The following is a 24,579-nucleotide window of genomic DNA, read 5'->3' on the forward strand; positions in this document are numbered from 1 at the left end:
CAGTGGGTGAAACTTGTGTCGACTTTTCCACACAGCCAGTGCAGTTTGTGTCATCAGTTCTCCGCGGTTAATCCAGTTTGTATCCACTTTGCCCCAGAGTCGGTGCAGTTTCCATCTACTCCTCCCCTCATTCGGAGCAGTTTCAATCCACTTTGCGCTGCAACACCCAACTGAAAGAAACACCTAATTTACGAAATGAAAAGCAACTAGAATAAGTGATATATCTGCAAAGTGAAAATGTATTTAATACCCATGGACTGTGGCATCTTGCTCATGTTCCAATTGTCTTCCCTCTCACAAAACGTCCCAGTGCCCTAGATATTAACAGTCAGGGAGTTTACAATTTTGTCGACTGGCAAAACACTGTGTGTCTGAGAGGCTCCAGGGTCACAACCTCATCCAGAAATTAAAAAAAAAAATTGTATGTGTAAAGGCAGAGAGAGTGAAAAAAAGGCCAAATCATATAGTAGAAACCGAGTCTGCGAACAGATTAAAAACAAAGATGGAGGGGAAAGTAACAAAACTAGAAGTAAAGATAGGGTAAAATAAAAAGTAAAGAAAGTGGAAAAACACATGCAAACTCAAGATGAGGAGGCAGCGAAAAAAATGCAAAGGAGACTGATCTAATTCCAGAAGTAATGACGTGGAACAGGTCAAGATTAAATATCAAGAAAAGAAATAGTGCAAAATCCCAAAGCAAGGAAAGGTATAGAAGTTGAAACAAAGAAGATCAAAGCACCATAGATAAAGGACAGGGAAAAGCAGGATGATAACGAAGAAACATTAGGTTAAACTGATCCCATTCCACTGGCGTTCATTGAGAAGCTTAAAACTCGAAATGCGAGACTTTAGATGGATTCTATTGTTTCGACCATTCAGTGTAAATTTTGTTCAATTTGCTGCTACAGACAATGTTGTTGTGAGTGAATTGTCCCAGGGGGTAAATTATGAAATATGTTAATATTTAAGATTGTACAAGGGGAAGCATGGGTGAATAAGTGCCAGTCCTCTCTCTGTTGTCTATGTATCACATGCCCTATGCTGAAACGCACTTCTTAAATGGCTTTTCATATTTTTCAGTGTGGCAGCATGTAAATATTTTTCTTTTTGAACAGTGGTTTTAAGATTTAACTGTGGCTTTAAAAAATACCATGGTTGCACATTCCAGGCAAAAGAGGTAACTTACCTCGGCCACAAGGTCGATTCACAAGGCTTACATCCAATTGAATAAAAAGTGGAAGCTTTCAATGAAGCCTCAGAACCAAAGGGCAGATTGGAACTGAAGTCATTCTTGGTGATGATGAATTACTATGGGCGTTTCTTGCCTAATTTATTCTACCGAAATGTATCACTTGCTCATGAAAAATCAAAGATGGTCATTGCCAACGCCCCAAGGGGAATTTTTCACAAAGGTTAAAACAAAAGTTGCTACAACCATCCGAACTTCCATTACATTCTGATGCAAAGGAAGAATTGAAATTCACGTTCGACACATCATTTTATATTTCAGGAGCAGTGCGTTCCCAACGAATGGATTATGGATCAGAACAGCCTATTATTTTTGTGCTGAGAACACTTACTAAAGCAGACAAAGAGTTCCCTGAAATTGAAAAAGACGGCCTGGCGATCACTTTCGGTGTTAAAATATTCCATAAATATGTGCAGAGTTGTAATTTTACTATCATAACGGGCCACAAACCATTATTAGGTCTATTTGTTTAATATAAGTCTATACCCCCTATAGCCTCAGCAACGGTTCAAAGATGGGTTCTGATCTTAGCAGCGTAATAACAAACTTTTGTTCCTAGACCTTGCATTCAAATCTCAGATGCAGGTGCACTCAATCGTTTATCCTTGCAAGTAAAAGACAAGAATGTTCCAATTCCTCAGGAATGCGTCTTCTTATTGAACTTACTGTACTCATCACCTATATCTGCAAAACAAATTAAAGATTTGGCGAGCGGAGGCCAAGTTTTTTTTCAAGGTGAGAAACCAAGTCCTTTATTATTGGTCACAACCGCAATAATGCAATGAAATTGAACCTCATTTCCAGAGAAGATATGGGATTGGCAGCCAATAAGGTAAATGATTGTGGGGGGAATCGTGCAATGGTGTCTCCAAAAGGACAAACACCATTATTTTCTGAAATTCACAGTGTATGTCCCGGAGTTTCCAAAATTAAGCCAATTGCAGGTAGGTATGTGTGGTTGCAGTAAAGGATGGAAGAATAGGAAACCTAGTGAGAAGTTTTATGCAGTGTCAGCAAGCAGAAAAACTACGTGAAACAGCCCCCTTGCACCACTGGGAATGACCCGGAAGACGATGGGTAAGAGTCCACATCGACTATGTGGGACTTATTATGGGAACAATGTTTAGCCTTCTCCTAGATGTTCATTCAAAATTGATGGACATATACGAAGTAATGTCACCCACATCCTCAGCGCCAATAGACACGATACGATAAAGCTTCACTATAAATGGACTAACTGAAGTTCTATTGTCAGATAACAGAACAGTATTCTCATGTGCTGAATTTAACCGATTTAAAAGCTTCAATATTATTGTTCATGTGAAAACATCTTAATACCACACTTCTTTAAATGTAGTCGCCGAGGGAGCATTTCAGACGTTCGAATCTGCTTTGAAGAAATTGTCTGTAGATTCGTTCGTGACTAAATAAGCCAGATTTTTATTCCACAAGAGGTGTCACACCTGCTGAATTGTTGATGAATTGCCGTCTCTAATCGAGACTGAGCCTAATTATGCCAAAGTTGAGGGCTTGTTTGGGGGCGATCGGTGGACGGAGGCAGAAGGAAGGAAGGCAAATCATAAAATGGGGCATGATTTTCAAAGTTCGGGCAAAACACTTAATGTAGGACAGAAGGTTTCTCTGAAAAACAATAGAAAAAAAAAACACTATGGTTGTTCGGTGAACTAAGTGCTGTAATGAGACCTCTTTCCTCCAAAGTGAAAGTGGAAGATTGAATAATAAGAATACATGTTGATCAAATAAGAATTGGAGAAACCAAATATCCAGAAGTGACTTGCGTTCGAGGCTGAATCAACATTTTCTGTTGAAATAGCTCAACCAAGTACAAACGTATTTGAAGGATCGACAGCACCCGAAAGAGTCGAAGAAACAAATTTACAGATAGCTGCTGTAGAATCACATGCTCAGGCGACTTCAGGGAGGGAGAATCCAAAGCACACTTCAGAAGCTTTGGTGCTGAGGCGTTCTACAAACATAAGGAAACAGCACCACCCCCCGCCTCCACCAGCGAAACTGGCTTTGTAAATAATTGAACTGTGTCAATAACCTGATTTAATAAAAAGATGTAAAGAGTATTTTGGAGTAAATGGGGAGGGATGCAGTAACCTGATGCGTAATAGACATTTAAGGCATGTATTTTAATGTAAGGCCACATGGCCTTGATGTCCAATAGCACAATGGCGGCTCCGAAATCTAAGTGGGAGAGCCTTGAGTTAGTCACTGATGAGTAAAAATAGAGTTTTATGTTGTGAGCAAACAAATGTAGCTGCAGGGTTTAGTTTGTAAATAAATAGCACGTGTTTATTTGAACAACAATTTTCTGATGTTCTTTGTCTCTGCAATAACTTGATCACCCCGAAACAAGCGTTCAGCCAGAATCCTTAGCTTCAAGAATCCAAAGAAGCCCCAAGAGGACAACAAATAGCCAGCAGCCTGCTGGCCCGAGCTGCTAGGCAGCATCAGTTGTGTCCCTGTTTGGTTCGCACATGGGCTTATTGTCCTTTTGACACAAGGTAAATATCTATATCCTTGAATAAGTACTTGTGGAAATAAAAAAGTTCAATGTGTTTAGAAACTTTGAAAGGAAAGTATCTTTCTAAGGATGATACACGTTCGTGAAAAAGCTCAGTTGAGGATTTCTACACAGCTCCACAAGACTGAGTTTGATTAATTTGAGTAATGTTTGTTGAAAGGCAAGCAAAATGTCCTCAGCATTATTTGCATCGAAAGTGATAAATCATCATTTGAGGACATTGTCAATACTGTTGCTTTCCAAAAACCACCAATTAAACAGTTTTATATTTTAAGGTTCATGTGAGGTGCGAACAGATATGATGGAAGTTGTATTATGGCTTCCACTTAATGGCTTCCTGATTTGAGTAAAAGTTTTCTGTTTTTGTTGATAATAAAGTTTCATTTTTAACAACTAAGAAACGTTGAACGTATTTAAATTTAAAAATATTTAATTAGAATATACTACATTATTCAAAGAGATATTTTGTAAGATGTAAGTTGTTCACGTCTGGATTGCACTGCCTGGATGGGTGATGGAGGTAGGTTCAATCGAGGCATTCAAGAGAGCTGTAGATGATTATTTGAATGAAAACTATATGAAGGGGCACGGGGAAAAGGTAGGACAAAGACACTAGGCTATAATGCGCGTTTGGAGAGATGGTGCAGACACCATGGCCCTAAAGACCTCCTATGCCGTTAAAATTCTGTGATTCTGTGATATGTGTTTTATTTCGATTGTAATTTGTTCTTTGTGCATTTGGCCTTGTATATATGCACTAGAAAGCTTTCAAATGTATATATTCAGTAACCACTCTGCGATAATTATTAAGGAACACTTTAATGGAATGAGTCGTTTTCAGCTTGGCATACCTCAGGGTGTCGGTATGTCTTAATCCAACCCTGCAACTGATTTTTCTAAGATAAACCTTTGTTTACAACAGACATGACTATCTCCTCGTCTTTCTTTTAAAACCTTCCTGACTTATTGTTGCAGCTCAGTGAGCTTGAATCAGAGCTGGGAATAGTTCGGAACCAGAGAGGTTTACACAAAGAGTGCAGCTGTGAGGAAATGAATCAAAGGGAATGTGCATCATAAAATGGAAAACAGAGAATGCAAACTGTGTAAAACTTTAGCTTTCAAAATATATATACTTCATTCATCAAATATGTCATGGCTGCTCCACAGCGACGTAACATGCATTAACATTTTTATACAGTATTGTTAAATCTGACATGCATCAACACCTTTACAAAATGAATAGATTTTTACAACTCCCATTTCATATCAAACACTGCCTGCTGCTTTAAACGCAGAGATCAGATCGACGGCAGTACTGCACAATACCACAATATTTCCTCGATTTAAAAAAAATGTGATGGAACAACAATCACTCCCTCTCTCTTTCTCTCTCTCTCACTCTCTCTCTCTCTCCCTCTCTCTCTCTCTCTCTCTCTCTCTCTCGCTCTCTATCTCTCGCTCTCTTTCTCTCCCTCTCTCCCACACAAACACATACGTACACACACAAAAGCAAACACACACAGAAACAACCTTACCTCCAGCAACCTCCCTCTGTAGGATAATGTAATGTTCACATGGCACAGAAACCCACTGCGTAAACACACAAACACTCATAATAACACAGATACGCACACATAAAAAAGCCTTTCCTCCAACAATCTCCCTCTGTTGGATAATGTCATGTTCACATGACACAGAAACGCACTGCGGGGGCACGAACACAGAGATGGCCAGACAAGCACATGCTTTCTCTCTCGCATACAGACGGACTCGCACATACTGATAGACAGATAAATAATTAGAGAAATGCAGCCTCACACACACACAGACACTAGGGCAGAATCATTCACTCACACCTCACATTCAGCAGTCTCCCTCTGCTAGCTTGGGTTCCGTCATGATGAAGTGCCACATTTCTGTGGGCCTGGAGTCACATTAAGGACAGCAGATTTCCTGCTTTCAATGGGAATATTCGGCAATGCTTTCGTGGTCATTATTGGGCTTTTAATTACAGATTTATTTATGAACTCACATTCCACCACCTGCCATGGTGTGATTCGAATCAAGAGTATTAAACAGGGTCTCTTGGTTAGCAGTTCAGAAACAAGGCGACTACGTCACTGCGGCCGCTTAACTCATTTTTTTTTCAAAAGGTAACTTGACAGCCAACACCCGCAGGGGGAAGTTTACTTTGAATCGTGAATTGGACATGATAATTAATAAACATGACATCAAATTAAATCTAATTGTTGCACTGGGCTTGAAAATATTAACTGAGGAGAAAAATAAAAGTGATTTGCTGACAGGCAAGTAATACTAAAACATTCTGAACTGTGAGGAGGAGAGTCTATTACTTCAAAAAGGCAAGGTCAAGTTAGTGGACAGGGTGGACAGGTGGCAGATGAATTCTAGTGCAGAGCGATGTGAAATGATTCATTTTGGTACCATGAGTAGAGACAGCATTAAATAATGGGAACGTCTCTGAAGGGGGCAAGAGCAGAGGGACAAGTCACTGAAGGTGGCAGGACAGCTTGAGAAATCGGCCAATAAAGCTATCAGTATCCGAGGCTTTATTTATAGAGAAATACAGTATAAGAGAAAGGAGGTTATGTTGCACTTGTTAAAATAACTAGGTCGGCCTCCTGTTGAATTATTACGTTGAGTTCTGGGCGCCGCACTTTAGCAAGAATTTCATGTTACTGCATACAGTACAGCAAAGATTCAGGAAATATTTCTGCAAATGAGGAACATCAGTTATGAAGATAGTTTGAGAAGATATGGTTGTTTTCCTTGTAGAATAGACAGTTGTGTGGAGATTTGATATAGATATTTACAGTTATGAGCGATCTAGAGTCACAACATAAGATTCCTTCTCGTGAAAGTATCGAGAGTGAGGGGGCTCAGATAGAACTAATTAGAAAAAATAAGCATTGATGACATGAATTATACTTTTTCACACAGTGAGTGGTTAGGATGGGGAATACTATGCCTGAGAGTGCGGTGGAGGCAGGATCAATTGAAGCATTCAGGGCGAAATTAAACTGTTTTCAGCAAATGCAGAAAGTGCTGGGTTATGGGGAGTAGGTGGGAGAATAGACCTAGACGTTCATTCAGAGAGTTGGTGCAGACTCGATGGGCCAAATGGCTTTCTTCTACTTTGCAACAGCCCTGTGATTCAGTGATTTAATTTCTTCCTTCCTCTATCCTTTGTCCCTCACATTTCACCTCTGAATTTCTTCCGCCTAGTTCCAGTTTCAATTGACATCAATGAAATATAGTTGTCCTGCCGTAATTCTCAGTTCCGCTCTGCTTTAAGGGTCATCGCCCACCCTACCGCCTAGATCCAGCAACAAGTCATCATGACGCTGGGCAAGGTCGATGCAGCGAGATTCGAACAATAGGGCCAGAATTCGATTGGCCAAGGCGCAATTGGAAACTCAATGAATGCTCAAGCTACTGACAATCACAAAATTGGCAGGGATAGGTTTTGCCAAGCAAGCAAGACGCTACGCTATTGGTCGGATTTTAAAAGGTAATTTTCATTATTGGAGGACATACCAGTGTGGTCGCAGCTCTCTGATTGGATATTGTAACTGCCATTCGGGCAACAAAACACTGCAATTGGACATGATTGATGTCCATCACTCTTTCGGGTCTCTACATTTGTTTCAGGAGCTGTCAGTCAAATATGGAACACAGTGATTGTGGGACTAAACCAAACTACTGCGGATGCTGGAAATCTGAAACAAAAACAGGAAAAGCTGAAAGAACGCAGCAGGTCTAACAGCATCTGTGGAGAGAAAGGCAGAGTTAGCGTTTCGGGATCGTATGACTATTCCTCAGAGATAAAGAGGACTAAAAATGTAATGAAATTGAGACTGCTTAAGTGAGGGTGGAGCAGTTGAAGCTGGGTCGATGGTCAGCGATGGGTGGAGCCAAAGGAGAGAATGACAGATATGTCATGAACAAAAGGACAAAGTGTATGTTAATGGGAGTTGTGCTGGCTAAAGGAGTCATAGACACATGGAAGCTTAGAGGCCTACAGCACAGAAAAAGATCCTTCGCCCCATCGAGCCTGCGCCAGTCAAGCAAGTTCCTAACTTCTCTAATCCCTTTTTCCAGCACTAGGCCCATAGCCTTGTATGCCATTGCATTGCAAGTGATCATCCAAACACTTCTTAAATGCTATGAGGGCTTCTGTCTCTACCACCTTTTAAAGTAATGAGTTCCAGCGTATAATCATCCTCTGGGTGGAATAATTCTTCATCACATCCACTGTAAACCACTTGCGCCTTACCTTACATCTATGCCTGTGATTACTTATCCCTCCATCAACGGGAAACGGACCCATCTGCCTGCCCTATCCTTGCCGCTCATAATTTTAAACACATCAATCATGTGCCCCCACCATCTCCTTTGCTCCAAGTAAAATTACATCAGTCTATCCTTTCTCTCCTTGTAAATAAAACTCTACAACCCAGGCAACACTCTGATAAATCTCCTCTGCACTCTCTCTAGTGCAATCATACCCTTCCTGTAATGTGGATTCCAGAACTGCAGGCAGTACGTTAGCTGTGGCCAAACCAGCATTTCATACAGTTCCAGCATAACCTCCCTACTCTTATATTCTATGACTCTGCTAATAAAGGCATGTATCCCGCTACCTTAACGGACTTTTAGATATTCACATCAATGTATCTGATCCTCAGTACTGCCCAGTGTTCTACTATTCATCGTGTATTCCTGTGCGTGTTTATTCTGCCCAATTGCATCACCTCACATTTATCTGCATTAAATTCAATTTGACACTGATCAGACCATCCGACCAGCCCGACTATATCCTATTGTAATCAAAGGCTATACTCCTCACTATTTAATACCCCTCCAATTTTCGAATCACCCGCAAACTTACTGATCAACCCTCCTTCATTTCAGTCCAAATCATTCATATATCCCACAACCAGAAAGGGACCCAACACCGATCCCAGTGGAATTCCAAAGGACACAGGCATCCAGTCACAAAAACACCCTTCGGACATCCCACACTGCTTCCTGCCTCGCAGCCAATTCTGGATACAATTTGCCAAATTGCCTTACACCCCAAGGGCTCTTAATTGATTATCTGTCTCCCATGTGGGAACTTATCAAATAACTTTCTGAACGCCAAGTAGTCTACGCCAAATAAATTGCCCTCATCTAAACACCTGGTCACCTCTGCAAAAAATTCAATCAAATTGGTCAAACATGACCTCCCCTTAACAAAGCCATGCCAAAAGCCCTTGATTAATCCCTTTCCCTCCAAGTGTAAATTGATTCTGTCCCTCAGAATTGTTTCATTCAGTCTCCCCACCACTGAAGTTAGACTGACCGGACTGTAGTCCCCTGATTTATCCATTCCTCCCTTCTTCAATAACGGTACGAAATTGGCTGTCCTCTAGTACACTGGCACCTCTCATGTGGCCAGAGAGGTATTAAAAATTATTGCCAGCGCCACTGCTATCCGTTGCCTCACTCAGCAGCCTGGGATGCACTTCATCCAGATATGGAGATTTCTATCCATGCCAGGCCACTTAAAACCTCCTCCCTTACTATGCTAATTTATTTAATTATATCACAGCCCACCTGCCCGATTTCCTACCCCTCTCACTTGTGAACACCGACACGGACTATTCATTTAGCACCCAACTTACGTCTTCCGGCTCCGCAGACAAATTAACACTCTGGCCTTAAATGGGCCCAAAGCTTTCCCTAGATATCCTGTTACTGATAATGTACTTTCAAGATAACTTTTGTGTGTGTGTGTGTGTTTGTGTGTGTGTGTGTGTGTGTTTGTGTGTGTGTGTGAGTGTTTGTGTGTGTGTGTGTGTTTGTGTGCCCGCGGTCATGATAAACCCCAGCCAAGGGAGATTGCTGTAAGTGAGTTTGTGTTTGCGTGTGTGTATTTGACTGTGTGAATAAATATGTCTATTTATGTTTCTTTCCGTCTGTGTGTGCGAATGTGTGTGACAATCTGTATGTGTGTGTGTGTGTTTGTGCATATGCCTGTGGCTGTGTGCATCTGTGTCTGTCTGAGTGCCTGTCAGTCTATGTGTCCGTGCATGCGTATATTTGCGTGGTTGCGTGTTTGAGGATATATCTGCCAGTGTGTGTGGCTGACTGCATCTATGATTTTTGTGTGTGGTGTGTATGTGTTTGTGTATGTTTGTGCGTGCCTATCGGAGTGCACGCATCTATTTAGGTATCTGTCCGCCTGTACGTTTGTGTCTCTTTATATGTTTGTGTGTGTGTGAGAGAGCGAGTGTACATCTCCCTGCCTGTCGATTTGCGTGTGTGTGTGTGTAAGCAATGTGTTTCTGTGCCATGTGAACATGACAGCATCCTACAGTGGGAGAGCGCTGAAAGTAAATCTGTTTTGTGTAGGTGCCTGTGTCTGTCAGCCTGTTCGTCTTCCTATGTGTGTGTGTGGAAGAGATAGAGAGAGAGTGTGAAAGTGAGAGAGAGAGAGTTGTACACACTATATTTTTTATTTAGGAAAAACCTTGTTAATGTTCTGCCATCAATCTGATCTCTGTGTAAAAAACGTGCAAGGCAGTGCTTGTTGTGAAACGAGAAGTATAAGCCTAACCAGTTTGTAAATGTTCAAAATTATCATAGTAACGCATGTTGCATCAAAAGAGATTGAACGTTAATACACTATTAGTCAAAGTGGAACAGTCATGTACAAAAAACAAAAAAAATGCTGGAAAATCTCAACAGACCTGTCAGAATGTGTGGAGAAAAATACTGAGTTAAAGTTTCGAGTCCATATGACTCTTCTTCAGAGCTCCCAAGAGTAGTCATGCGGAGTCGATACACTAATATTGCCTTTCTCACCTCAGATGCTGTCAGACCTGCTGAGTTTCCAAGCATATGTTTTTTGCGTCAGATTTTCAGCATCCGCATTATTCTGCCATTATGAAACAGTCATGTACTGCACCATAACATGTTTGATGAATAAAGTATATCATTTTTTGGAAAACTAAAGTTTTACACAGTTTCCATTCTCCTTTCTCCAATTCATCACAGACTTTCATTGTGTCCATTTAACCCCGACTGCGCCCTGTCTTAAACCTCTTAATTTCCAGATCTAAAATAAGCTCAATGACATGAAATATAAAGGCAATGAGTTTTGAATAGAAACACAAGAAAATAGCCAGGTCTTCAGAAGTCAAAGCCGTGTCTTATGAATGTCAGTTACAGGACTGGATTAAGACATTCTGAGACGCTGAGGTATCTCAAGCTTAAAACGGCCCTTTCTGTAAAAGGTTTCCGTTCTAATGCTCACAGAAAGTGGACTGCAAATGTTATCTTTGCAAATTTGCAACAGTAAATGCACAAATATCACATTACTTGGAACTAAAATACATGTTACAAAATAACTGTTTGCATTAGATAATAATTTCAAATCAAAATACGTTCACGATTTGTTAATTGGTAAAAATGAAAACTTTTGACGACACAAACAGAAAAGCTGTTAGACCAATCAGCAGCTTATTAAGAGGAAGCAGTAATACAAACTGCAGCAAATCTGTTTGCACATCATATGAAGCGAAAACATTGAAACGTTTTATTTCGTGATGTTTGGAAAGCAACATCATCGATGATGTCCTCAAATAATAAGCTACCAAATGTATCACTTTGGATGCACATAATGCTGAGGGCAGAGCGCTATCCTTGCAGCGAACTTTAGCCAAATTCATGGATCTCAGTCCTGGAGAACTGAGCAGAATTTCTCACGTAAGTGTTTGTGAACGTGTGTCATTCTTACAAAGATACATTCCGTTCAAAGCTTGCAAAACTTCGAATTCTTGGATTTCAAAATTTACATATCCAAAAATGTAGATATTGATCTTGTGCCAAAGAGATAAAAAATCCGTGTTCAACTCAACCAGAGGCACAACTGATGCTGCCGTGCAGCTGGGACCAGCAGGCTGCTGGATTTATACACGCTGCTTGCAAGTTAATCGTTCAACATGGGACACATTTAAGCTACAGGAAATAATTATGTGGACAGCAGCAAGGGGATCTGAATGGAATCCTTCATTTTGTATGAATTTAATATTTATCAATGGGGTTTTACAGCATTTTGCAATTAATCATTGTTACTCCTGCACAAATACATGAACTCATTCTGACCAGGAGCTTTGTAACGATATAGTTAAGAATGTATTTCGCATATTGGAATGAAAAGTCCATATTTGTAGTGTAACATGCCAGTGTGAACCGATTCTGTCCAATTACCGCCCTCCCAGCCAACGACCGCCCGCCCCACACGCTTGAAAGTGTGAAATCGCGCCAGTCCGGAACATGCACGGATCAACTTTTCAGGACTAGACAGGATGGAGGCCTGGAAGAGCTCATGGACGTTGGGAATGATTGAAAACTTTGGGGATGGTGGTTTCCTGAGCTCCATATGCTGCTGATTATATCAGCCATCGCTCCAATGGACCGTCCAGCAGTTGTCGCATCGATCGTTTGGTCTCCCCAGCAGCAGTCACATCACTCGGGTGGTCTCTCCAGCAGTAGTTATATCGCTCGCCAAAACAAAAACAGAATTACCTGGAAAAACTCAGCAGGTCTGGCAGCATCGGCGGACAAGAAATCAGTTAACGTTTCAAGCCTTCGTGGCCCTTCGGCAGAACTGAAGCATAGTTAGGAGAAGGGAGAAATATAAACTGGTTTAAGGTGGTTGGGGGGGGGGGGGGGGGGGGGGGGGTGGGGGAGGGGGGGGGGCTGGAGGGCGGGGGGGGAGAGAGACGTTGAGGGTGTGGTGATTGTGGAGATGAGCAGATAATCAAAAGATGTCACAGACAAAAGGGTCAATGAGGTGTTGAAGGTGGTGATATTTGTCTAAGAAAAGTGCTAATTAAGAATGGAAGACAGGATATTCAAAGTACAGCTCTAGTGGGGGTGGGGTGGAAAGACTAACAAGGTTTTAGTTTTAGATTTAAAAATAATGGAAATAGGTGGGGAAAGAAGAATCTATATAAATTATTGAAAAAAAAGGGGGCGGGGGGGGTGGTGGAGAGGGAAGAAACGGGGTGGGGATGGGGGGAGGGGGAGTTTAAGGTCTAAGGTCGTTGAATTCAATATTCAGCCTGGAAGGCTGTAAAGTGCCTAGTCGGAAGATGAGGTGCTGTTCCTCCAGTTTGCGTTGGGCTTTACTGGAACAATGCAGCAAGCCAAGGACAGACATGTGGGCAAGAGAACAGGGTGGAGTGTTAAAATGGCAAGCAACAGGGAGGTTTGGGTCTTTCTTGCGGACAGACCGCAGGTGTTCCGCAAAACGGGTCGTCTCTCCAGCAGTAGTTACATAGCTCGGGTGTTCTCTCCAGCAGTAGTTACATAGCTCTGGTGTTCTCTCCAGTAGTAGTTACATCACTCATGCGGTCTCTCCAACAGTAATTACATAGCTCGGGTGGTCTCTCCAGCAGTAGTTTCAGAACTCGGGTGTTCTCTCCACCAGTAGTTTCATAACTCGGGTGGTCGCCCCAGCAGTAATTTCATAGCTCGGATGATCTCTCCAGCAGTAGTTACATCGCTCTGGTGGTCTCTCCAGCAGTAGTTACATCGCTCGAGCGGTCTCTCCAGCAGCAGTCACATCGCTGAGTTGAACTCTCCAGCGATATATTGCTGAAGTGGACCCGGAGCATATCGTTTGGCTAAACCATAGCTTTGCAATCGGGCCGTGTGTGATGGGCAAACGACAAGCATCCAGAGAAGGATTCTCACACGAGGCTCACAAGCACTCGGGCAAAGGCTGATTCGTCCCTGTGTGCATAAGCTTCTGGGTGGCATAGACCCAGCCTGGGCTGTCTCCCTGAATTTAGGGAGTGTGCTCATGAACAAAAAGTAGGAAAAGGAATTAGAACACTCAAGCCCGGTGTGGAAAATCCCGGCTTCTCTCTCAAACCCACACACACAGAGATACACAAACACATACTCACTCAATTACACACACAAACACACACACACGCACATACACAAACACGCACACAATAAGATGCAGGCATAGATGTTCACTCGATCCCACACTATTAAATTGCCAAAAACACTTTCTCAAACATATGCACTATCTCGCTTGCACTCAGTCACAGTATCATACCCTCACAGTGGCCCTCATACACTCACTCTCCCACACAGCCACTCACAGACACATTTTGACTCACGCACTCAAATCCCGAGCTCACTCAATCTGACACTGTGAAAACGTCACGCATTCACTCTCGCTTTCCCACACACACACTCTCATAGACTGACGTACACTCACACTTTTCCTCACAATCACACTCACACACAAATTCTCTCTCACACATTTTCACGAAATCTCATGCTCACACAATCCCATACAGTCCACATCTCTCTATCTCTTTGTCTCTCACTCACACAAACACAACATGCACACACTCACACAGGCAGACACTCACAGACACTCTGTATTCCACGATTTCCTCTCACAGACACAGGCATTCACTCACTTCCTCACACACATTCACAGGAGCACTCACACATTAATCTCAAACACAACCTCACTCCGTCACACACGCACACTCCCAGAATCAAATACTCATTCAATATCACACTGTCACAATGCCACACATTCTCTTTCATCCTCACACATACACTTTCACTCACACAGACTCAGAAGTGCACAGACACAACCCAACATGCACACACACAGTTTCTGTCACACAGTCACAATAGCATATACTCAATGTCTCACGCACATTGACACTCTCACTCTCTATCTCTCATAAGCAGACATACACGCAGATTCACATACTTATTCACACAGCCTCACAAAACCTTTCAGTTCAAACACTTCTACGCATTCACATATCACACTCACAAACTCTTGCAGAGAAGCACACATCTGCATCAAAAGGGAATCTCAAACACATTCAGAAACACTCTCCCTCTCTAATAGTCTCACTAACACGCACATTCACACATTCTCTCAAGCACTCTAAATGTCACACACTCTTCTGCCCCACCATACACAGAAACGCATTCGCACAATCACGCACTCTTTCACACAATTACAAACTCAATTTCGCAATCTCAAAATGACACACTCTTACGCACACAATATTACCGCACTCATACAGACACATAAACACATACTTCCTGAATCACAAATTCATCATTAAACTGACTCACAAGCTCTCCCTCGCACACTCTCCGTCACACACACACACTCACAGGCTGTCAGATACAAAGTAATATAGTTGCACCGCACTCTCACACACACACAGATACACACTAGCTCAATCTTACCCTGTGTTTGTCTATGTGTGTGTGTGTGTGTGTGTATGTGAGTTTGTGTGTTTTATGTGGATGTGTTTTTTGTTTGTGTGTGTGTTTTATGCACGTTAATATCCCGAGCGTGTGGGAGTGAGTCTGTTTTTGGGTATGTGTATGAGGGTGAGTGTTTTCAGGCAGAAATTCAACCATGAACTTATTGGATGCCGTACTGATTCCAATGCCCGGATGGTCACCTCATTGTCCGAATTACTTAATTCATTACTCACCCTAAAGATATCTATTTGTCCTAATTGTTCATAGTGCAATAGCGGCCGCTGTTCCCACAATTCGCCGCGGATGGTAAAGCCATCTATCAGTTAGCAGGGCCGCACTGCACTCTGGAAGACGGAACCGACTGCACATGCGCAACAATATTGCTGCTTCTCATTTTACATTTAATTATTATCACTATTATTCTTATGTACCTCCTCTACGGTTCAGAGTTCGAGTTCCTTATCCATTCTGAAGAGTCGAATCTTACTTTCTCTTTGTCGATTTAAAATAAATGCCGGCAATAAAACACTGAAGCCAGGAGGGCATTGCTACCGACCTGTGGCCGGGATTCGACAAAGAGCAGCGGTAGATACAGCGGTAGGGCAACAGTTAACAATGGGACGACCAGAGAGACACAGGAGGGCCCGGGACGTAGTGGTTAGGAGGTGAAATGACATAATGCGCAGTCGCCCTCTTCCCAAAGACCCAGTTCAGTTGGCAGAGGCAGGAGGAAATGTCTTCAAACATTAACTTCAGCTTCTAAACTCAACAACAAAAAGAATCATTCAAGCTGCACAACAGATTTACCCTCCATTCCCCACACTATATCCGTCCTTATCACATCAACTGTGGTGTGAGACAGTTTAAGTCATTTCCTGTTGAAAGAATTCAGTTATCAAAAACGATTAATGGCTTTAGAAATAGGAGCAGGAGAAGGATACTAGGGCCCTCGAGCCTACTCCGCCATTTAATCAGGTCATCGCTGATCAGATTGTCCCCTTAACTCCAAACGTTTGCTCCATTTCCGTATCTGTCCCCCCATTGCCCACCATTCCCTTGTCGAACTCAGCTTTGAATAAAATCAATGACCGGGTTTCCACTGCTCACTGGGGAAGTGAATTAATGAATCTGGGTAACAAGGAATTCCTCATCATTTCCGTCTTAAATGACTGACTCATGTTGTTAAACTGTGCCACTTGTTCTGATTCCGTCACAAAGGGAAACATCCTCTCAGCAGCCACCCGTTCAAAGCCTCTCGGAATTATACCTCTTCCAAGGCGACTTTGAACTCCAATAGGCACCAGTTCAAAGAGCTGAAAATTTGTTCATGAGACAACTCCTTCATCACTGGAATCAACATCTCTGAACTGCCTGCAGTGCAAGCATTAACCTCGATATAACAGGAGATCAAAGTGAGTTGAGGAGATTAGACGAGAACGGATTCAGCGATGAGGGACCTCCGTTAAGTGAATAGATTGGAGGGGCTGGCGTTGCTCTTGGAGAAGAGAAGCTTGCGAGACTAGGTAGATGTGACCTGAATCATGATTGATCGAAACAGAGCAGGTAGTTTTTTTTCACGTTGGCAGAAGGGACAAAAATCAGATGGCATTAGATTAATTTGTTTGCCAATGAAGCAAAGATGACATGGGGAAAACCCCTTTAACACCGTGAGGAGATGGGGTCTCGAATGTTCTGTCCAAGAAAGAGGTGGAGCAAAGTTTAATCATGGTTTCTGAGAGGAAATGGGACGGGAAGCTGAAAGGAAAATATTTGCTGGGTTTCGGGGAAAGGGTGGACAAGTGGCAGTAGTGAGATTGCTCCTGCAGCGTACTTTCACTGTCTGGATGTGCTGAATGTCCTCCTTCTGTACTGAAACCGTTCTATGATTCACACATAGAGCTGGGTATCAGTTATGCTGACTGCTCCGTTGCATCCCCTGTTTAAATCTGATTTCTGCTCCAACACATCCATGCTCACTTTAAGGACAAATGATTGATGCCGGAATTTGAACAGCCCAAAGGGTGTGTTGAATGATCTCAGGAGTGAAGATTCCTCATCAAGCTTCACGTTCTAGTCGCCATATCTGGTATCTGCTGAAAGCTTTGACATAGGCCAGTTCTGACATGGTCCCTTGGACTGTTGGAATAACATAGTCAGTGCTCTTTATTGTTTGAATTAGGTCTTTGGTATCCAGGCAAATACTTACTTGCCCATTTGCTTTCTCCCTCACGGCATGTCAATTTACCAATCTCTAGGCTCGGTGACTTGGGTAATTATTTTCTTCTCTCTAACTCTTGGACGTCACTTTCAAGCTTCCTTTCAGCTCTATTGGTAATTTATATGGGGTATGAAACAGTGATATTCTCTGGATCAATGATCATGTGATACTCAAAATATTCAGAGCAGTCACCTATCTGATCTAAACACTCTGGGTCCAATTGTACCAGATGTTTCTTTTATCTGCTTGGAGTATGGTTTTTCAATGAATGTAATATTTTCAATCCACAGTGACGCCTCATTCATTTCTTGATTTGCTGCGATCAGATACAGCTTTTCACAACTGCTCAATCCCCGGAAAGTAGGTCCATTTGTTTCAGTGCCAAATAAAATTCAATTAACGTCAATTCCTTTTGGGCCCTTTCACTTTGCTCGTCCCCAACTATGAAATATCAGTTCCACCTTAGACCGTCAAAGTAAGTTTCCTGGCTTTCATTGGATCTTTCTTCGGGGAAACATTCCCTTTCAAACTTTCAGCAAATATTTCCTGGTTTTAGCCTGAACGTTTTAACCTTTCTTTGTGCTCTGGCATTCAGCTTTGGATTAATGTTTGTGAGCGTATTTCTCATCACATCCTGGTCTGAGTAGTTGTCTAAATTACTTCTGTCCAGGAAAAGTTTCGTCTATAAACGTCATTCAGTTGTCTAGTTCCGATCTCGTATGTTTCCTCAACCTCATGGCCATTTCCTAGGGAATGGAGTTTTTGATTTCTTCTCTTCCACATTCGCCCGGTTCCTTTGCCTCTGATAATGTGTTGACCATGTTCTTTATTTGCCCCCGTGCATCTGTTCCTAGTGATTCTGTTGCCCACAAGCTCTGCCTCCAAGTGTATGTGGGGTCTGTTTGCCACCTGTTTCTGCAGGCAGCTATTACTGTGGGTCAACATTGCATCCTCGCACTGTCAGTCATGATCATGACGACATTGGTCATTTACATTTGGAGACATGGAAGATTGTGGAACACAATCATTTCCATCCACACTTCCCCGACGGTTTATGGGTTGGCAAAGCTGATGCTCAATGAAGCGGAAACAGTTGGAAATCTGGTCCAATGTGACAACAATGCAAAAGCCTCAATTGCCGTGGTGGCTCATCATGTAGCCTTTGAGTTTGGGAGGATGGAAGTTCCAACCATCAGGTGCAGGAAACATGTTATTGTAACTGGATCTGAATTTGGAGTTGGAGAGAAGATGAAAAAAATGCTCCAGGGAGACGGATTGTGGGAGTGGAGCCGATTGACATGGTCATGGTTCCATTGACAAGTTAAACAGGTCATTGTGACTTTTCAAGTGGTGGGTTGAGGTCCTGTGGGTTGGCGATACCTTCGGATATACAAGTCATAAAATCATAGAGGCCTTCAGAACAGAAACAAGCCCTTCAGACCATGGAGTCTGCACCGGTCAATCAAGAAGCTGGTAATTCTAATCCCATTTTCCAGCACTAGGCACATAGCCTTGTATGCCAGGGCATCACAAATGCGCATCCAAACACTTCATAGATATTATGCGGGTTTCTGCCTCTACAACCCTGTCAGGCACTGAATTCCAGATTCCTACCGCCCTCTGGGTGAATAATCATTCTTCCTCACATCCCCTATAAATCTTCTGTCCCTTACATTAAATATATGCCCATTGGTAATTGATTCCTCCCCCAAGTGGAAAAGTCCCTTCCTGTCTACCCTATCTATGCTCCTCAAAATTCTGTACTTATCAGGCATGCCCCCCCTCAATCGCCTCTGCTGCAGGGAAATTAACCTCAGTCTATCCAAACGTTCTTCATAACTAAAATTCCCCGCCCCAGGCACACCCTGTTAAATCTCCTCTGCACTCTCTCCAGTGCAACCACATCCATCCTACAATGCAGACTCCAGAACTGCATACAATACTCAAGCTGTGGTCTAACCAGCGTTTTACTGAGTTCCAGCATAACCTCCCTCCTCCTTTTTTCTATTCCTTGGCTAATAAAGGCAAGAATCCCATATATCCCCTTAACCAATTATCTACCTGCCCCGCTACCTTAAGGGACGGGTGCACATGTACACTAAGCTCCCTCTGATCCTCGGTTCATCCCAGGGTCCTTGCATTCATCGTGCATTCCAGTGCATTGTTTGTCCTGCTCAAGTGCATCACCTTACACTTAACCAGATTAAATTCCATATGCCACTGATCAGCCCATCTGACGAGCCCGTCTTCATCCTCTTGTAATCTAAGGCTATCCTCCTCACAACTTACCGACCCACCAATTTTCATGGCACAAGCAACCGGCCAGCTGGATTGTCTCAATAGTTTCTCAAAGACATTGTGACAGGGGAGATACGATGGAAATCTCTTTGAAGGTCTGGGTGCCCCCCGATTCGCGAATGAATCTACAGTGAGTTTGAATCAATTCCAGGAGAGGCCTCCTCCATGCACCACAACAACAAACCAGGCAAATTCTTATCGTTATCGTGTCCATGGACAGTCTATACATGGCCCAGCCAGAACTGGACACATTTTTGCGCCTTGTTGTTGAATTCAGCAAGATCTGCAACACTGCAGGGTTCCTCTAGCGATAGGCATTGCAGCAGATGTTGCATAGCCTGTGGCTCAGTTCCACATTCACACGTTGTCGGGCTGGTTTTATGTCCCCATTTGCTTAGTGACACCTTTGAAAGGCCTACACCAGTCCAAAGTCTGTTAAGGCAAATCCAGGTTGCTTGTTTGCAATTAGCTCCTCGGGGAAGGCTTTAATCTGGTAGAATTTCCATCGCTGGGTTTTGTTCGAGACTGGCGAGCCCGTCTTTCTACAAGGCGATGCGGCCTTCAGATGGGCTTGATAGTTACGGAACAACACTATTCATAACGCTCTTCCGTGACGTTAGGCGGCTGGGTGTAGGTGTATGACCATGGCTTCACGGTTTCTGAGGTGGATTGCACAAACTTGTGCCTTTGATGGGTTTGTGCGAAGGTGGTTTTCTTCATAGTACGATCTTAGTCCCTCCAAGGCCTCAGAAGGTGTTTTCACCACTGTGTTAAAATCAGTGCCTTTGGCAGTTTCACATAAGTCATCAGTAGATATAAAACGGCTTGAGACACCGTCTATAGGTTGGTCATTCGTGTAGATGTTGTACAGCAGCGGTGCAAGTATGCTTCCCTGAGGAAGACCATTTTTCTGAGTACGCCACGTGCTGAACTACCCACCAAGTTCAACATCGACCCGGCGATTCTGAAGCATGATTTCTAACAGCTCTGTTAAGTGAATATCTTTTGTCATCTCTAGGATTTTGCAGAGGAAACGTCTATGGTTCACTGTATCGGATGCTGCTGACAGGTCTACAAAAACAAGACATGTTACCATCCCTTGCTCAAAACCATCTACGATATGTTGTGTGAGGTTGAGCAGTTGGCTTGATTTTGACTTACCGGGGCGGCAACCTGCTTGCTCTGGAATGATCTTCTCATCTACAGATGGTGTTATCCTATTGAGTATCAGGCATTTGAACAGCTTATTGGTGCGGCAAAGCAGTGAAATTGGCCGAAAACTCTTAGGATCTGAGCGATCTTTTCTGTGCTTTAATAGTGCAATTACCTGTGTCTTCTGCCAAATATTAGGTAACACGTGTGTTGCCAGGCCGTGGTTGAACATTTGGAGGAGCCATTTCTTTGCTTGCTTACCGAAATGCTTTATCTGCTCTGCTGTTATGTGGTCAAGACGAGGGAAATGAATATAAACTGGGCTATGGCACAGTGGCACTAAAGGAAAACAGTAAATTCCCAACTGAAAATGGTAGCGGGGAAACCTCCGCCACTTCCGCCTCCTGCGCAGTCCCACCCTCACACTGCCGCCCCCCAACAGCCGTTGCTCGGTAACAGCGAGAGGGAACCTCATCAGCAATGCTTTAGCTGTCCTAGCTGAACGGGAACCCGTTGGCAGCCACTGCCCCAATGTCTCACCATAGGTAGGATTTTAACAGAATCAATTCACCGACCACCTGCTAACAGGCAAGCTGCCTTCCAGGTGGCCTCGGGAGTTTTTCAATGTCTCTGTCAGAGACTGAGACGTCCCCAAGGATCCGGGCACCTCTGGTGCTGGACTGAAGGAACACAGAAATGCCGTTCCAGGTTGTGTCGCACACATTGAAACAGGTGAGGCCGATTGCTTTGTGCTAATGGGATGGAGGCTGCAGTCAAACTGAGAGCAGGTAAAGACAGACATCAAAATTCAGATGCTTTGGAGGAAGAACGTCCTCTGATAGATGACTGGGACTTGCCCTGGAGACTCGTGACATCTCCACCTCTGGAAAAGGGGGGTGGTGTGAGCTTGAGCAGCTTTATGAGGTGGGCCAGGCTGATCCACAGCAAGATGGTTTCTCAAGCACTGTTGGGGTAGGGGGTTGTGGAATCTCCTGTTGGAGGTCTCCATGTGTCTGACACCATCGTGACTGTCCCATATCAGGCAGAGGAAACGGCTCCGTGTGACGGTGCTAGTGAGTTAGCGCTTCCTGCGGGTGTGGTCTCGCCCATTCAACCGACTGAAATGCAGGTCAAATGGAGGAAGATGATTCACTGCTCAGCAAAACGGAGGCACCCACAGCACATAGTGAGTTCCCAACTGGAACCCGTGAGAAAAGATACCTGCAGGAAAAGTGGCGGAAATGCTGAAAATGATTGAAGTCGAACACACACTCCTTTGGACACAAATTATTGCAATAACACTACTTTAACTCATGTTTCATCAAATGGAGAGTGACTATCCACTGAAAATCATTTCCCCAGCTCAAGAGAAATGTGGGGAATCACCCACGGCACTCTCATACACACGCTGCTTTCCAGATGACAGCGCAGGATTGTCAGTGCCTGTGAGATATAGCAGATGAGGCAGTAATGAACCCGAAGGCCTGGGCACATGCTGGTGTGAGAGTGAAGTGACAAGAGTGCGGAATGTGTGGCACACGTAAAGCCAGATTCGACTGTTTTTGTTGGTACTGGTGGGTGGTCGGGTTTTTTGGGTGTTGTGGGATGTGGATATGGCTGAAGCCAATCTGGGAGCATCCAATGCCGGTCATCGACATTCGGCTGCCCCCTAGTTTGGCGTCTACAGCCCTGGACCCTTATTGGCTGCTACTTGCACATCATTGAAGAATCGCTTGTAGTTGCACGGTGGCGTCGAAACCCACACAGGGACGAGCCAATAGTTGGCCGTATTCAGCTGGATAGCACAGCTTTGTGGGACGGCCATTCTGCAAGAAAGTATTCCAACTCCCCAGGTCTTCCTGTGCAGCCACTGTGCTTGTAAATGCAAATCAGCTTTTAACAACGAAGCAGTGAACTTCAGAATCAGGTCTCAGACATATTGGTACACTGAGGGTTCAGTTGGAGTCTGTTCCATTCCAGGGTATGAAACACTGGGTACTAGATTGTGTGATGATTTTGACCTCAGACACCACAGCTGCAGTTGTGTCCTGTTCCTTCCCCCATCCATTCAGACCAGTTCATCAAGCACGTATGAATATCAGTGGGAAAGGGGCAGAGACTGTGCAGTGAGTGCTTTTAAGCAGCTGTTTGGAAAATTACTAATCCATCCATGAGAAATATTATCCCTGGCAATGAGTTGCATGAGATTCTCATTAAAAATGAATTGGCAGGATCGTCAAAACATTCATCCCCCTAATATACATCACACAATTTATTTATCTAAGTAACTTTCTTAATCGCTCTCTGCTTAATGATTTTGCTGTTGATACTGAATCGCAGAAGCGGAGTTTGAAAATCTGTCATGTGGGGCTTCAAGTGAGAACTTCAAAAAAACACTGATGCTGCTGTTGAATCAGACAACTGTCATGACTCGTGGACGTTATAAGTTAGTTATCATCTAAGCTTTCTCTTCCAATTAAAAGCAAGAAAATAATGTCCTGGAATGGAGGATGGCGTGAAGTTGAATTGAACTCTTCCAGGAGTCAGGGCATTGTGATCTGGTTGACATGGATATCTGGGGCCGAGGTTCAATCCTACTGAAAGTCAGTGGTGAGCTTTAACACCTGGACACAAAGGAAGAAGTAACACCTGCTTTGATAAGTACAGACTTAAAATCTCAGTGTCAGGGTAATGAAGGCCCACAGCAGCTGCTGCTGTGCCATGCAGCAGAAAAGGACTGCTTTTCAGATAATGACCAAACAGATGGCTCGTTAGAACCACGGACTGGTAAGAGTTAAAGATATTGGAAACACCAGACGGAATCGTCAATGGGACTTTCAGTCGATAAGGTTCAAAGGCTTGAATGGTATAGACTTTGTTTCACCTCGGTGTAGAAGGGAAAAGGGTTACTGTTAGAGCCGGAATGCGCCAGACCTTAAGGTTAGGGCTACATGACTACAGATAGTGTCTATAATGTATAAACTCGGAGTGAGTTTTTCTTTTTAGTTATGAAGTTGAAGCGGAATATATTCCCTGTATTTTAATGTATTAGTTGGCTGCTCGTCAATGTTTAGTCTTGGTTGATTTCATTGAACTTTGCACAGCAAAAGTCTTAAAACGAGAAAAATCGTTTTGTATAATTTTGCAAGGTCAATTGGACTTCAGATCTCTTTCTAAACGTTAGCAGATTTTGTGCAACAAAACACACAGACATGTCGTTCAACATATGGAGAGAAATTGAGGATATATTAATTCCCCAATTGATCTGTTCTGCTGGTCTGGGCAATGACAGAACATGCAGCCCACAGTCAGCTGCGAAATTTTCACAAAGTTGTTTCTCAGTTCCTTAGACCTCAAGACTATAAGGCAGTTACTATGCTCTCCTTCTTTACTGGACTGTTGAGAGCTCCGCAACTTTCAGTGCTGCAATTCATCACCACAGTGGTGAAAGTTTATTGAGGGATTTGCTGAACGCCTGTCCTGCTACCCAGTGGTTGTGACAGAGCCCTGGAAATGTCTGGCAGCGAAAATAATGTCTTAGAGAATGAAAGACACATTGAATGTCCTACTGGAGAATGATCAGAACTCAGATATAATAACACTTGTGTTATTGTCTTCCCTGCATATCACGAAAGTCAGGTTTAGATTCCCAGACACGTTGAGTTCCTATGCAACGGTAGGCGAGTTATTCAATAATGAGCAACAACAGCTCCGAGATCGCGAAGTGGAATTTTCAACCTTACTCCTGGAACGTTCAAAATGTTTCCAAGT

The sequence above is a fragment of the Cetorhinus maximus genome, chromosome 37, assembly GCF_964194155.1.
Source record: "Cetorhinus maximus chromosome 37, sCetMax3.hap1.1, whole genome shotgun sequence".
NCBI lineage: Eukaryota > Metazoa > Chordata > Chondrichthyes > Lamniformes > Cetorhinidae > Cetorhinus > Cetorhinus maximus.